Genomic DNA, 13,109 nt, shown 5'->3' with positions numbered 1-13,109 from the left:
AAATGCCAACTTTCCTTTCTTGACATCTATTATGGCTCCTGCAGTTGATAAGAATGGTCTACCTAGAAGGATTGGTATATCATTGTCCTCTTTGATGTCCATGACAACAAAATCAGTAGGGATAAATAACTGACCTATCCTAACAGGAACATCTTCTAAAATGCCTATCGGATACTTAACAAATCTATCGGCTAACTGAAGTGACATCTTAATGGGTTGTAATTCTCCTAAGTTTAACCTCTCACAAACTGCTAAAGGCATTAGGCTCACATTAGCTCCTAAGTCTAGAAAAGCTTTTTTGATGACATGATTACCCAAAAGGCAAGGAATGGAGAAATTTCCAGGATCTTTATCTTTCTTTGCTAATTTGTCCTCGGAAATAGCATTACATTCCAAAGGCTTCGGATCGTCAAGTCTACGTTTGTTGGTAAGGATGTCTTTGAGAAACTTTGCATAAGAAGGTATTTAGGTGATGGCTTCTGTGAAAGGGATTTCTACATGAAGTTTTTCTATAACTTTAATAAATTTTTGATATTGTTTATTGATCTGGGTTTTTTTGAGTCTTTGCGGATATGGTATAGGTGGTTTATATGGCGGGGGTGGTACGTAAGTTTTATTTTTAGGTTCTTCTCCTTTTTCTCGACCTTCCTGGTTTTCAGATTCCTCTGGTTCCTTTACTTCGTCTGGGGGCTTGGTACATTCCTTAGAAGTTTCGGGTTCACTCAATCTAGGGTTTGGTGGCTCATCATAAGCGTTCCCACTTCGTAGGGTAATGGCATTGGCTTGTCCTCTCGGATTTTGTTGAGGTTGTCCAGGGAATTGTCCTCCAAGTGTAGTCTGAGGGGCTTGGTTTAGAGCTACCTGAGAGATCTGGGTTTCAAGCATCTTAGTATGAGTAACTATTTGGTCAACCTTGGTCCCTAACTGAGTAATCAATTCGTTAACATGAATGTTTTGGTTCATGAACTCCTTGTTTTGTTGGGTTTGAGCGGTGATAAAATTTTCCATAATTTTCTCAAGGCTCGACTTTGGTGGCACAAGTTGCATAGGTTGATTTGATCTAGGGGCTTGATAACTAGGTCTCGGAGGTGCATTATTTTGGACTGGGTTATTGTTTTTATAGGAGAAGTTCGAGTGATTCCTCCATCCAGGGTTATAGGTATTCGAATATGGGTTCCCTTGGGTGTAGTTCACTTGCTCAGAATGGGTTTCGTTTAATAGACTGCATTCTGCAGATTGGTGTCCTTTGGTTCCACATATCTCACAATCCGACGAAACTGCGGCTACAGTATTCAGGTTTATGCACATATGCTCGACTTTGAGGGCTAATGCGTCCATTTTAGCTTGCATCATGTCTATAGAGCTTAGTTCATGCACTCCTCCTTGGGCTTCCTTCTCAACTGTCGCTCGTTCGACTCCCCATGATTGATGGTTTTGAGCCATATCTTCGATGAGGGCACTAGCTTCAGGATAAGGTTTGTTCATCAGAGCACCGCCTGCGGTAGCGTCGATGGTCATCTTTGTGTTGTAATGAAGTCCATTATAGAAGGTTTGAATGATTAACCAATTTTCTAAACCGTGATATGGGCATGCTCGTAACAACTCTTTATATCTCTCTCAAGCTTCGAACAGCGATTCTCCTTGGTTTTGGGTAAATCTAGTAATATGGTTTCGAAGAACGGCGGTCTTACTCGGGGGAAAATATCTAGCAAGAAAAACTCTTCTAAGGTTATCCCAAGTCGTAATGGAATTGGATGGAAGGGAATCTAACCATGATAGGGCTTTATCTTTGAAAGAAAAAGGAAATAATCTTAAATGTATTGCCTCAGGAGAAGCTCCATTGGTTTTAAAAGTGGGTTTTTTTACCGAGATAACCCAGTTTTTCAAAAAAATTCCCAAAATACCCCAGGTTTCAGAAAAATTCCCAAACTACCCCACTTTTAGGAGGAGGCGCCAATTGAATTGGTGACTCCTCTTAAATCTTGAATGGAGGCGCCAATTGGATTTGCTAGGGCAGGTGCCCTAGCCAATCCAATTGGCGCCTATGTGTAAGGTTTAAGAGGAGGCGCCAATTCAATTGGCGACACCCTTAAAAAAGCATCAAATGACTAAACCTCCAACATGAGAGTTGTAGATCTTTTCAATAAAATGAATTTGGACATAAATTTTGCATCATTTGGATTTTTTATGAGAAAGTTATGGGCAGTTGAAGTTGGACTTCTGATTTTTCAACTATTATCTGACCTATAATGTTTGGTATTATCGCATGTGTTTCTTTTAGAGTTATGAAATTTTGTCCAACATAACAATTTAAGTAGACATCTCAAATTTTCCAATGCACTTGGTCCCACCTCAAAATAATTAAAAATGAGTGAGTTAGGTCTTTGCGAAGTTGACCCAAAATTAAGGTTTTTGTCAAAATGACCTATAATGTTTTGAAATGAATGATGAGCTTCCAAGTTTCAAATGGATTTTTGATGAACATGAAAGTTGTTCATATGGCAACTCTTCTTAAAACTTGAATGGAGGTGCCAATTGAATTGGCTAGGGCAGGATGAAGCTGGTGAAGATGATGCAGATGATGCACAATGGTCAGATGAACTTAACCTAGAAGCAGAAGTAGAAGTCGACGTTGTTGATGAAGAAGAAGAGGAGACCGAGATACAGGTTGATCACATGCTGAACAATGATGATGAAGATGATGATTAACCACCACCAATACCTCCTAGTCATGTCTACAATCCGCCTCAACATATGACAAATATGGATCTTCACGACGATGAAACATCCGACAGTGTCTTCTATAATCCGTATCCGAGACCAGTAGGCGAATTAAAGGTGGGAGACATGTTTCGTACCAAAGAAGAATGTGTTTTGGCAATCAAAAAATTCCACATGAACAACTTTGTTGACTTTACAGTGAAACGCATTGATTCTAGAAGGTATGTTATCGAATGTCGTAACATGCTTTGTAAGTTTCGTTTGGCTGCGTCTTACAAGAAGAAAAATGACTCTTGGGAGATCGCTTCAATAGACCCACCGCACAATTGCGTTGCAACTAACGTTGAACAAGATCACCGTAAACTGAGCACAACTTTGATATGTCAAGACATTCTGCCATTGGTAAATAAAGACCCATCAGTGAAGGTGAGTATAATTATATCCCATATTCGAACAACATATAATTATACTCCATCTTACAAGAAAGCATGGATTGCAAGGACAAAGGTTGTTGAACAGGTTTTCGGCAACTGGGAGGATTCATTCAAGGAATTGCCACGGTTTTTATGGGCACTAAAAACATATGTCCCAGGAACTGTGGCAATAATGGAGACAGTGCCAGCAATGATGCCAGACGGAACCTGTGCTACAGGTAATAGAACACTTCACCGTCTCTTTTGGGCATTTGACCCGTGCATCAAAGGTTTCGCTTTCTGCAAACCTATTATTCAAATTGATGGCACTTGGTTATACGGAAAATACAAGGGTACTTTGCTCATGGCAGTTGCACAAGACGATAACAACAATGTCTTTCCCATTGCCTTTGCTCTTGTTGAAGGTGAAACGGCTGGTGGATGGGGTTTCTTTCTTCGACATCTCAGAACGCATGTGGCTCCACAAGCCAATCTATGTTTGATTTTTGATAGACATGCTGCCATTGAGAGTGCCTACAACAACCATGACAACGGATGGCATGATCCTCCTTCTACACATGTCTACTGTATAAAACACATTGCACAAAACTTCATGCGTGCTATAAAAGATAAGAATCTTCGCAAGAAGGTGGTGAATCCTGGGTATGCTTTAACTCAACCGTCATTCCAATATTATCGTGATGAAATTAGACTGTCTAATGAAGACGCATGGAGATGGATAAATAACATACCAGTAGAGCAGTGGACAAGAGCATTTGACGGTGGTTGTCGATGGGGCCACATGACAACAAACATTGTGGAATGCATGAACGAGGTTTTTAAAGGAATTCGAAATCTACCGATAACCGCCTTGGTAAGATCAACCTATTATAGGTTGGCTTCTATGTTCGCAACCAGAGGTGAAAGATGGAGTGCAGTGTTAATGTCCGGACAAGTATTCAGTGAGTGTTGCATGAAGGTCATGAAAGAGGAGAGCATCAAAGCTACGACACACGCTGTAACAGTCTTTGACCGTCATAGACAAAATTTCAGCGTCTAGGAAACAATGGGCAACAATAAGGGGAGACCAAATTTAGCCTACGTTGTTAGACTACACAGATGTTGGTGCGATTGTGGAAAATTCCAGGCCTTCCGCATACCTTGCTCCCATGTCATTGCAGCATGCGCTTATACTCGTCAAGACGCTTACAACCATTTATCTGATGTGTACAAGGCCAACACCATCATGAATGTATATAGTCAAAGCTTCTCAGTACTACCAATGGAGGATTACTGGCCTCCATATAAAGGAGATATTGTTTGGCACAATGAAGAGATGCGTAGAAAGAAGAAAGGAAGGCCAAACAGCACATGTATCAGAACAGAGATGGATTCCACAGATAAAATGATAAGATTATGTAGTATCTGTCGTCAACCAGGACACAACAAAAACAACTGTCCCAATCAAGGAGCATCATCTAGATCTTAAGCTTTTTGTAACATTGTATTTCTATAACAATCAATCATGATATATCATTAAGTTCTTGTTATAACGAGTTTCATAACAAACATCAGTACAAAACATCTGAAAACATAAATAATTCTAACTAATTACAACAATCAAATTAATGTCGTCTCGACCGAACATCATTTCCCTAGCATCCTTATCAGTCTTCATTCGCACCCAACCAAAGATACTGTCAAGTCTCTCAATACTTCTGATTTTTTCCCCTTCTGGTATTTTCCCGTCTAACCATCGAACCAGCTCCCTCTTCAGTTGATCGAATGTGGTGATGTTCCAAAACAGCATCAACATTTGAGGTTTGTCTCTCGCATAAATCACCTTACCGTATCGGCGACGAAGACCAAACATGATAGCCAAATGATTATATGAGCTGTGGAACAATTGGTCACACAACGCATCTATTTATAAGACAAAAAAGGCATTTTATGAGGGAGTCGCCAATTGAATTGGCGACTCCTCTTAAAACCTACACATAGGCGCCAATTGGATTGGCTAGTGCACCTGCCCTAGCCAATCCAATTGGCGCCTCCATTCGAGTTTTAAGAAGAGTCGCCATATGAACAACTTTCATGTTCATCAAAAATCCATTTGAAACTTGGAAGCTCATCGTTCATTTCAAAACATTATAGGTCATTTTGACAGAAACCCTAATTTTAAGTCAACTTCGCAAGGACCTAACTCACTCATTTTTAATTATTTTGAGGTGGGACCAACTGCATTGGAAAATTTTAGATATCTACTTCAATTTTTATGTTGGACAAAATTTCATAACTCTAAAAGAAACACATGTGATAATACAAAACATTATAGGTCAGATAACAGTTGAAAAAATCAGAAGTCCAACTTCAACTGCCCATAACTTTCTCATAAAAAATCCAAATGATGCAAAATTTATGTCCAAATTCACTGTCTTGAAAATATCTACAACTCTCATGTTGGAGGTTTTGTCATTTGAGGCCTTTTTAAGGGTGTCTCCAATTGAATTGGCGCCTCCTCTTAAACCTTACACATAGGCGCCAATTGGATTGGCTAGGGCACCTGCCCTAGCAAATCCAATTGGCGCCTCCATTCAAGATTTAAGAGGAGTCGCCAATTCAATTGGCGCCTCCTCCTAAAAGTGGGGTAGTTTGGGAATTTTTCTGAAACCTGGGGTATTTTGGGATTTTTTTTGAAAAATTGGGTTATCTCGATAAAAAAACTTTAAAAGTGTCTGCTAATTGAAGAAATATTTTTAAATGTTGGTTTGGGTTCTCAGTAGCGAGACCTGAAAATTGTCTCTGTTGCACTAGTTGCAACAGGGATGGTTTAAGTTCAAAATTATTAGCTGGGATGGTTGGGTTTACTATACTAGAACTAGGTTCTTCATTAGATGGTTGAGCGAAATCCTTAAAAGGTCTTTGGTTTTGATCTTCAGCCATAGCTCTCTTAATTCTATGAAAGAATTAACGTGCGCGAGCGTAACATTCAGGTTCCGTCAGAGGGTATACTAAGCTTAAACTTCCGGTGGTGCGAGTTCTTCGCATTGACCGGCGGGAAATAGCCTAAGTCTAAATGATATAACAACAGGAAAATGAAATTTGACGAAATTGGTCCCCGGCAACGGTGCCAAAAACTTGATGCGGTGTTTTTCGCAAGTATACGAACGCGTCAGAGTAATATAAAAGATTGTCGAATCCACAGAGACCAGGTATCAATCTATCGTTATCTATTGTTATGGTGTTTATCAAAGACAACCGAAATAGGTGTTTTTGGAGTGTGCAATGAAAAGTAAAGTATTGAATAAAGATTAATTAATAAAGACAGGGTCGAATGTAATTCACGTAATCAATTAATAATCCAAGTACTTGCTAATAGAACTACTTATGGGCAATGTTTCCTACTTTGAAAAGAACTAATTTAACAGGAACTGTCGCTTTCGCGTATTCAGAACCAAGTTGTACTCCCCAATCAAACCCTCTTTTTGTCACTTATAAAAAGGTGCGCATTGCGTTAGAGTAGTAAACCTATTTTTAAGAAATATAGTATCTTGACTAAGTTGAAAAGTATTGTAACCTGGATTTCTTAACCAAAAGAGGTCCTTACGAACCAGACTCTAAACTTATAAACGCGTCCGAAAATAGTTTTAAAATCTCTTTTCTTCTTAATGTTAAAATCTCCTAATGAACTAAACAAAGGCTTTCGCTGTTTTTGAAATAGTTAAAAACAATTAGGTTTAAAAAGACGTTGGACGACTTTCGATCTTACCCAACGGAATTGAAGTGCGGGAAAACATAAGTTGAAAGTTAAAATAGCCCTTAAGTGTTTCTACGAACAATTGTACGGATTATCGGTTCAATTACGATTCTTACATTCTAACCTTATAGATTTAGTTAGACATGGTAAAGTAGAAGTGCATTAATGTAAATAAAAGTAGTGCGAGTGCGGAAAGTAAATAAAAGTAGTACGAGTGCGAGGAAATAAATAATTTAAAGCGAGTGCGAGGAAATAAATGAAAGTAAAGCGAGTGCGAGGAAATAAATGAAAGTAAAGCGAGTGCGAGGAAATAAATAATTTAAAGCGAGTGCGAGGAAATAAATGAAAGTAAAGCGAGTGCGAGGAAATAAATAAAAGTAAAGCGAGTGCGGGGGAAATAAATAAAAGTAAAGCGAGTGCGGGAAAATAAATAAGATAAAGACAAGTAACAAAACCTGCTCCAATTGGAGGGTTGAATAAATTGCAATGCGGAAATGAAAATGGCGGCAGGATTAACTTCCTTCCAAAGTGCTCCAAACTCGATTACAGACTCTATCACAGACTTGATTACACAATTATGGTAACACTCCAATGCGAAGCGATTACCACTTTAAAATATTGGATATATGCCTAAGTGAAACAAAGTTGCTCTGAGTTTGCCTCTGCTCTAAGTTTAGATGATTGTAAAAGTGATTCCGAGTTTCTATTTATAAGCAAGTAAAAAGATGGAAATGACTTGGATGCCCTTCAACTTGAAAATGAGAGGGAAACTGTTTTCCTCTTGTGGCGCCCGCCACAAGGCCATGGCGCCCGCCACAAGCACAAAATGAGGCGCCTTAGTGGAAGTAGTGGGGAAACGTGGGAGTTGAGGGAAGTTGAGCTTGGACACATCATGGCAGGGTCTATGGCGCCAGCCATGGGGTAGGCCACAAGTACAAAATGTTGAATTTTAGGGTTTTTGACTCTTTTTCGCTCCTTTTCTCGATCGGAGCTCCAATTAAAGTAAAAACCTGAAAACAAAGGAAAACATAGTAAAAACACAACAAAATGACAATAAAACAACTAGAATGCATGTGAAATCGGAGTCGAAAATACGGTAAATTTCAGTGTTATCATTATTCATTACCTACCTTTGATCATAAATCGTTCACCCAGTGACATACTGTCTCTTTGACATCGAGATACACTTTCTTTGGGATTCCATATACACCCTTTTAGGATGCCTAACGAATAGTCTGCATTTCATACCTAGAGTTATTTGGTCCTTGAACCAAACATTTAATTCCTTCTTTTTTGGCTAACACCCTGTCACGGTCAGAGTTGTTTCCCTCTATGGTAGAAATCTCATTCCTCTTATGGATTCTAATACACTTTCACCTTTCGATTTCAAACAATACTTCTTCAGTCACTTATCACCAGATATCCAATTCTGTGACTTCGGTCGCTTCATTCCATTCATCTCCACGATGCATTCATATTCTACCTTCCTTCACTCCACGTGATATACCTTTATCTTTGAGCCTAATACATTATACCTTTGCGCTCCATCTTGTACCTCCTTGTGAACCAAGAGTTGTTTGGTCCTTACCCCAAACACCTAATTCCTCTCTTTTTCGGTTGTCCCCGTACAGTGATACAAGTGCTATACGCCCTCACTTGTCGGTTCATACCTGTTTACTCTTGGGTTCACGTTTTCACCCTCTTTTGGAGCTCAAATCACACTATTCTTTGGTTCAAATCATACTTTTATCACACTTCTTTTCATCTCCCACCACTAGTTCTTTGAACTACGGAGCTCTGAATTCCTCATTGCACTATGAGGATACGTAGGCATGAGGGCCCTAATCCTCACCGAGCACTTTATCTATTCTTTTCCTTTCCCTTATTCTTTTGCGAGTAATCTTCAGCTATAACACCTATTCGAGCAAGAATAATCAAAACGGTTCCCATGGAGTACCATGGATGTTTGGGGTGCTAATACATTCCCCTTGCATAACCGACTTCCTTACCCAGCATATCTATTTCCCCTGGGTTTTAAATCGATGGTTTCCCTTCCTTTCGAGGATAAATAAAGTTTGATGGCGACTCTGTTGTATGTTCGAGCGTGCGATATGTTCGGGTATATTTCCGCTAGCTTTAGTTAGTATAAACAAAAAAAAGCAATAATGTATCGGATGAAATCACAAGTTAACAAAAGAGGACTTTATCCACAAGTCAAATGACCAAGTTGTTTGAAATAGGGGCAACCTATCCATGCTTCAAAGTACCATGAATGAACACATGATCATCCAATGGTAGGTTAGAAGCATGAAAGGTTTTAACCAACCCTAAATCAAACATATCATGACTTAAGTGGTTTTCATTAGTCCTTAACTTCAAGACCTCAAAAGTCCTTCAAAAATAAACCAAATGGAATAAAACAAATCACCATTAAATTCTACAGGTAAAAATAAGGGGGATTTCAACATTATCTTCAAAATAATAAAAATAAGAGGGTTAAAAAAGAAAATCAAAGGGAAAATACAATGGGAAAATAAATAAATAAAATGAAACATGTATGAAAAGAATAAATGGTCAGGGTGCACACATTGGGGTCGAACCCCTGACCTTGGGGTCATGAGGGGATTGACCCCCTCACCCACTCGGCCAAAGGCCCAGTTGCGATATAACCTGGACCAGAACAAATCAATAATAAGAATAATAAATAAATAAGACATGCACGCGTTTCGGCTAATCATAGAGGGACACAACTTTTATTTGAATTCAAAAAACGTGTGAGGTAACAACCATTGTCGTCTTCAACCTCAAATCAACTCAGAATCCAAACTCCAAAATATGAGTTTCAATCAATTTTGAGCATCAAGATATGTTGCATGATTATAAACAAAATGTTTCCCCACTCATGAGGCATTGATTGGCTCTGAGTGAGGAGTTTTTCACCACGAAAATGAAGAACACAAATGACCTAAAAATAAAAATAAACTCTAGAAACTAAGTAATCAAACCCAAAAGGTTAGGATAAATGTCCAATGGATGAATTTGAAGCGATTAGGAACTTGTTTCAGAGATGGGGGCGAGTATTTATACCTGATCAGAAGTTGCTCAGGTGAGTTTTCCGACGGTTGAGCTCAGGTCAGTTGAGGCTCAGGGAAGGGTGGTAGAGTGTTTGGGAAGCTTGAGTGATGTATGGTGAGTGTTTCTGGGCAGTGGTTTGGGGTTGCAAAGCTTTGAAACAAAAAATTCGATACTTTGTTAATGGAGGTTTGAGGCAAATACCCAGATGGTGATGGAGGCCTTTTTCACCGTGGCTTGGGAATGGAACACCTTCACCTATTTATAGGGGAATTTGAACGAGCTTGGACAAAATTGGCATGTGAGTGGAAGGAGGCTTGGTATTGACTTGGGGAACATAAAGACGAATAGAATTTGTGACCACTTGCACTGCAGGCAAGTTTGTCTTGTCCCATAGCATGTTTTTGGAACAACCAAAGGCCATGAGGAGCCCTACTGCAAAATCTGCTTTTTGCCATTTTGGGCAAAAAGTGATTTTTGCACATGGGGTCGGGTTCTTAGCTTGGATATGTTTTGGCATGCAGGTTGACCTTGATTCACACCTCAATATCATTTGTGAGATGTTTTTGGACCATTAAGATCAAAAGGAATGAGTTAGAGGGTTTGGCATGTTGAATTGCAAATTCTGACTTATGTGCAATTGGCTTGTGCACCAAGGCAAGACACTAACTTTGAACCAAGGTCAAAAGGGCTTGTGGTTTGGAAATGTGTTAAAGTAGAGGTCATGACATGATTTTAGGGCATGGTAGGCATGTTGGACCAGCTTGGCTAATAGCAAAATTGAACCCCTTCCTCAATGAATTAGGTCTTGGACCCTGAAACAAAGTTGGAGAGGAATTTATTTAGGAAATTTGGATTAAAGTGTAATTTAAAGAGATTGAAAAATTAGAGAGTTATGGTCTTTTAACTTCCCATATGCTATTCTTACTAAAATGTGACCAACCAACATGACCTAATTTGGTGATTTTATGATTTCTTGCTTTCCAAGGCACAATGATGGATGTTTTGACCTCAAATGATCATATAATGATGGTAAATGAAGTTTGGACCTTTGTGGAATGATTTTAGGTCAAATTGGTGGGTGGATCAAGTCATGGAAAGTTGAAAAATCAAGTATGAACCAACTACTTATAACATGGATTGGGAGGATGTTTAAATGGTTGTTTTTTATTGTAATGGACATGAAATGATGTTTAATCAGTGGTAGGGTTATTGGATGACCAAAAATGATAAAGTTAAATGGTCAAGAAGTCCCCAAATTAGGGTTTCTAGAGCCACAAGTTTCATCAAGAAGCATGGTCAGATGAATTAGGGTTTGAGATATAAGGGTCAAATTGAGATGTCTAAAGGACATAGGGCATGAACAAACTTTGGATTCGAGGGATCCTAAATGGCATGGTCAAGATCCATGGTGCATCAAGACTTATACAAGCCAAGAGGAGGGTCAAGAGCTAGGGTTTGGTCCTTGGGTGACCAGATGAATCTTGAGGCTTCTTCGAAGGGGCCTCACCACCCAAACTGGACTTGGGGAGTGAGTGAAATATCTTGAGTGATCCTCCAAGCTTTGTGGGATGCTTGGGGATGAGATTAGGGTTAAGGTGTCTTGGGCACACCTTAACATGATCAAAGTATCTTAGGGTTTTGTAGATGAATCCTATGCCTTGGACTTGTGGTTATTAAACCCAAATGCATATGAGATGATATGTATGGGATATATGATTAAGGTTTAGGGATTAAGAAGATGATATGGGGTAGGGAAAATTTGAGGGTATGGCAACGCCCTAACAACTATGTCATCCATGTTTAAGGTCAAATAGAATAATGAAGCACCACATTTTCATCTTAACTACTTGGACGAGCCTGCTTACTCTTTGGCAGCAGAAGATGAAGCTGGCGGGCATCCTTGGTTCTACGGCATTATGAAGTTCCTAGAAAGACAAGAGTACCCCAAGAATGCATCCATCACCGACAAGAAGTAACTTCGGAAGCTATCATCCAAGTTCTTCTTAAGCGGGGGGTATTGTACAAGAGGAATTATGATTTGGTTTTGCTCAGATGTGTGGACAAGCAAGAAGCAAACTGAATTATAATGGAAATACATGAAGGCTCGTTTGGGATGCATGCTAGTGGACACACCATGATGAATAAAATATTAAGGGCCGATTACTATTGGATGACCATGGAGGTTGACTGTTACCGCCACATCCAAATGTGCCACAAGTTCTAAATCTATGCTGACAAGATCCATGTACCGCCAATACCACTCAATGTCCTAACATCACCTTGGCCTTTCGTCATGTAGGGCATTGACATGATCAGACGAATTGAGCCAACTGCCTCAGACGGACATCACGTCATCTTGATAGCCATAGACTACTTAAATAAACGGGTAAAAGTGGTGGCTAGATTCATAAGAAAGGAAATCATTTGTCGTTATGGGGTCCCCAACAAGATCATTATTGATAATGGATCTAACCTCAATAACAAAATGATGAAGGAGTTGTGCCAAAGCCTCAAGATCGAGCATCCAAACTTGTTGCCTTATCGGCCCAAGATGAACGATACTATTGAGGCAACCAACAAGAATATTAAGAAAATCATGCAGAAAATGGTGGAAACCTATAAAGATTTGCACGAGATGCTCCCGCTTGAATTACATGGCTACCGTGCCTCCGTACGTACCTTCACTGGGGCAACCCCCTTCTCTCTAGTGTATGGCATGGATGCAGTCCTTCATGTTGAAGTAGAGATTCATTCCTTAAGGATTTTGACCAACGTCAAGCTTGATGAAGCCGAGTGGGTGCAAGCTCGATTTGACCAGCCGGTCCTCATTGATGATAAGCGCTTGGCAGCCATCTTCCATGGCCAGCTATACCAAAAATGCATCAAGAGAGCACATCACAAAAAGGTCTTTCCTCGCAACCTCAAGGTCTAAGACCTAGTCTTGAGGAAGATTCTACCGATTCATATTGATCCAAGGGGTAAATGGACGCCGAACTACGAAGGCTCATACATTGTAAGAAATGTTTTCTCTAGAGGATCCTTGATACTTGTAACTATGGATGGCGAAGATCTTCCATCCCCCGTGAATGCATATGCAATAAAAAGTACTACACTTAACAAAAGAAAAGAACCCGATAAGTTGA

At 39.6% G+C, this 13,109-nt stretch overlaps 1 non-coding gene across 1 annotated transcript; it reads left to right on the top strand.

Annotated features, from left to right (window-relative positions):
- Positions 1–1,573: 1,573 nt before the first annotated feature.
- LOC127089629 (small nucleolar RNA R71) lies at positions 1,574–1,680 on the top strand. The gene has a single exon (XR_007791200.1). It is a non-coding gene; the product is annotated as a small nucleolar RNA R71 (small nucleolar RNA).
- The last annotated feature ends 11,429 nt before the right edge of the window (positions 1,681–13,109 follow it).

The sequence above is a fragment of the Lathyrus oleraceus genome, chromosome 5 (assembly GCF_024323335.1).
Source record: "Lathyrus oleraceus cultivar Zhongwan6 chromosome 5, CAAS_Psat_ZW6_1.0, whole genome shotgun sequence".
NCBI classification, from domain to species: domain Eukaryota; kingdom Viridiplantae; phylum Streptophyta; class Magnoliopsida; order Fabales; family Fabaceae; genus Lathyrus; species Lathyrus oleraceus.
This window is presented reverse-complemented; position numbering and strand designations above follow the sequence as displayed.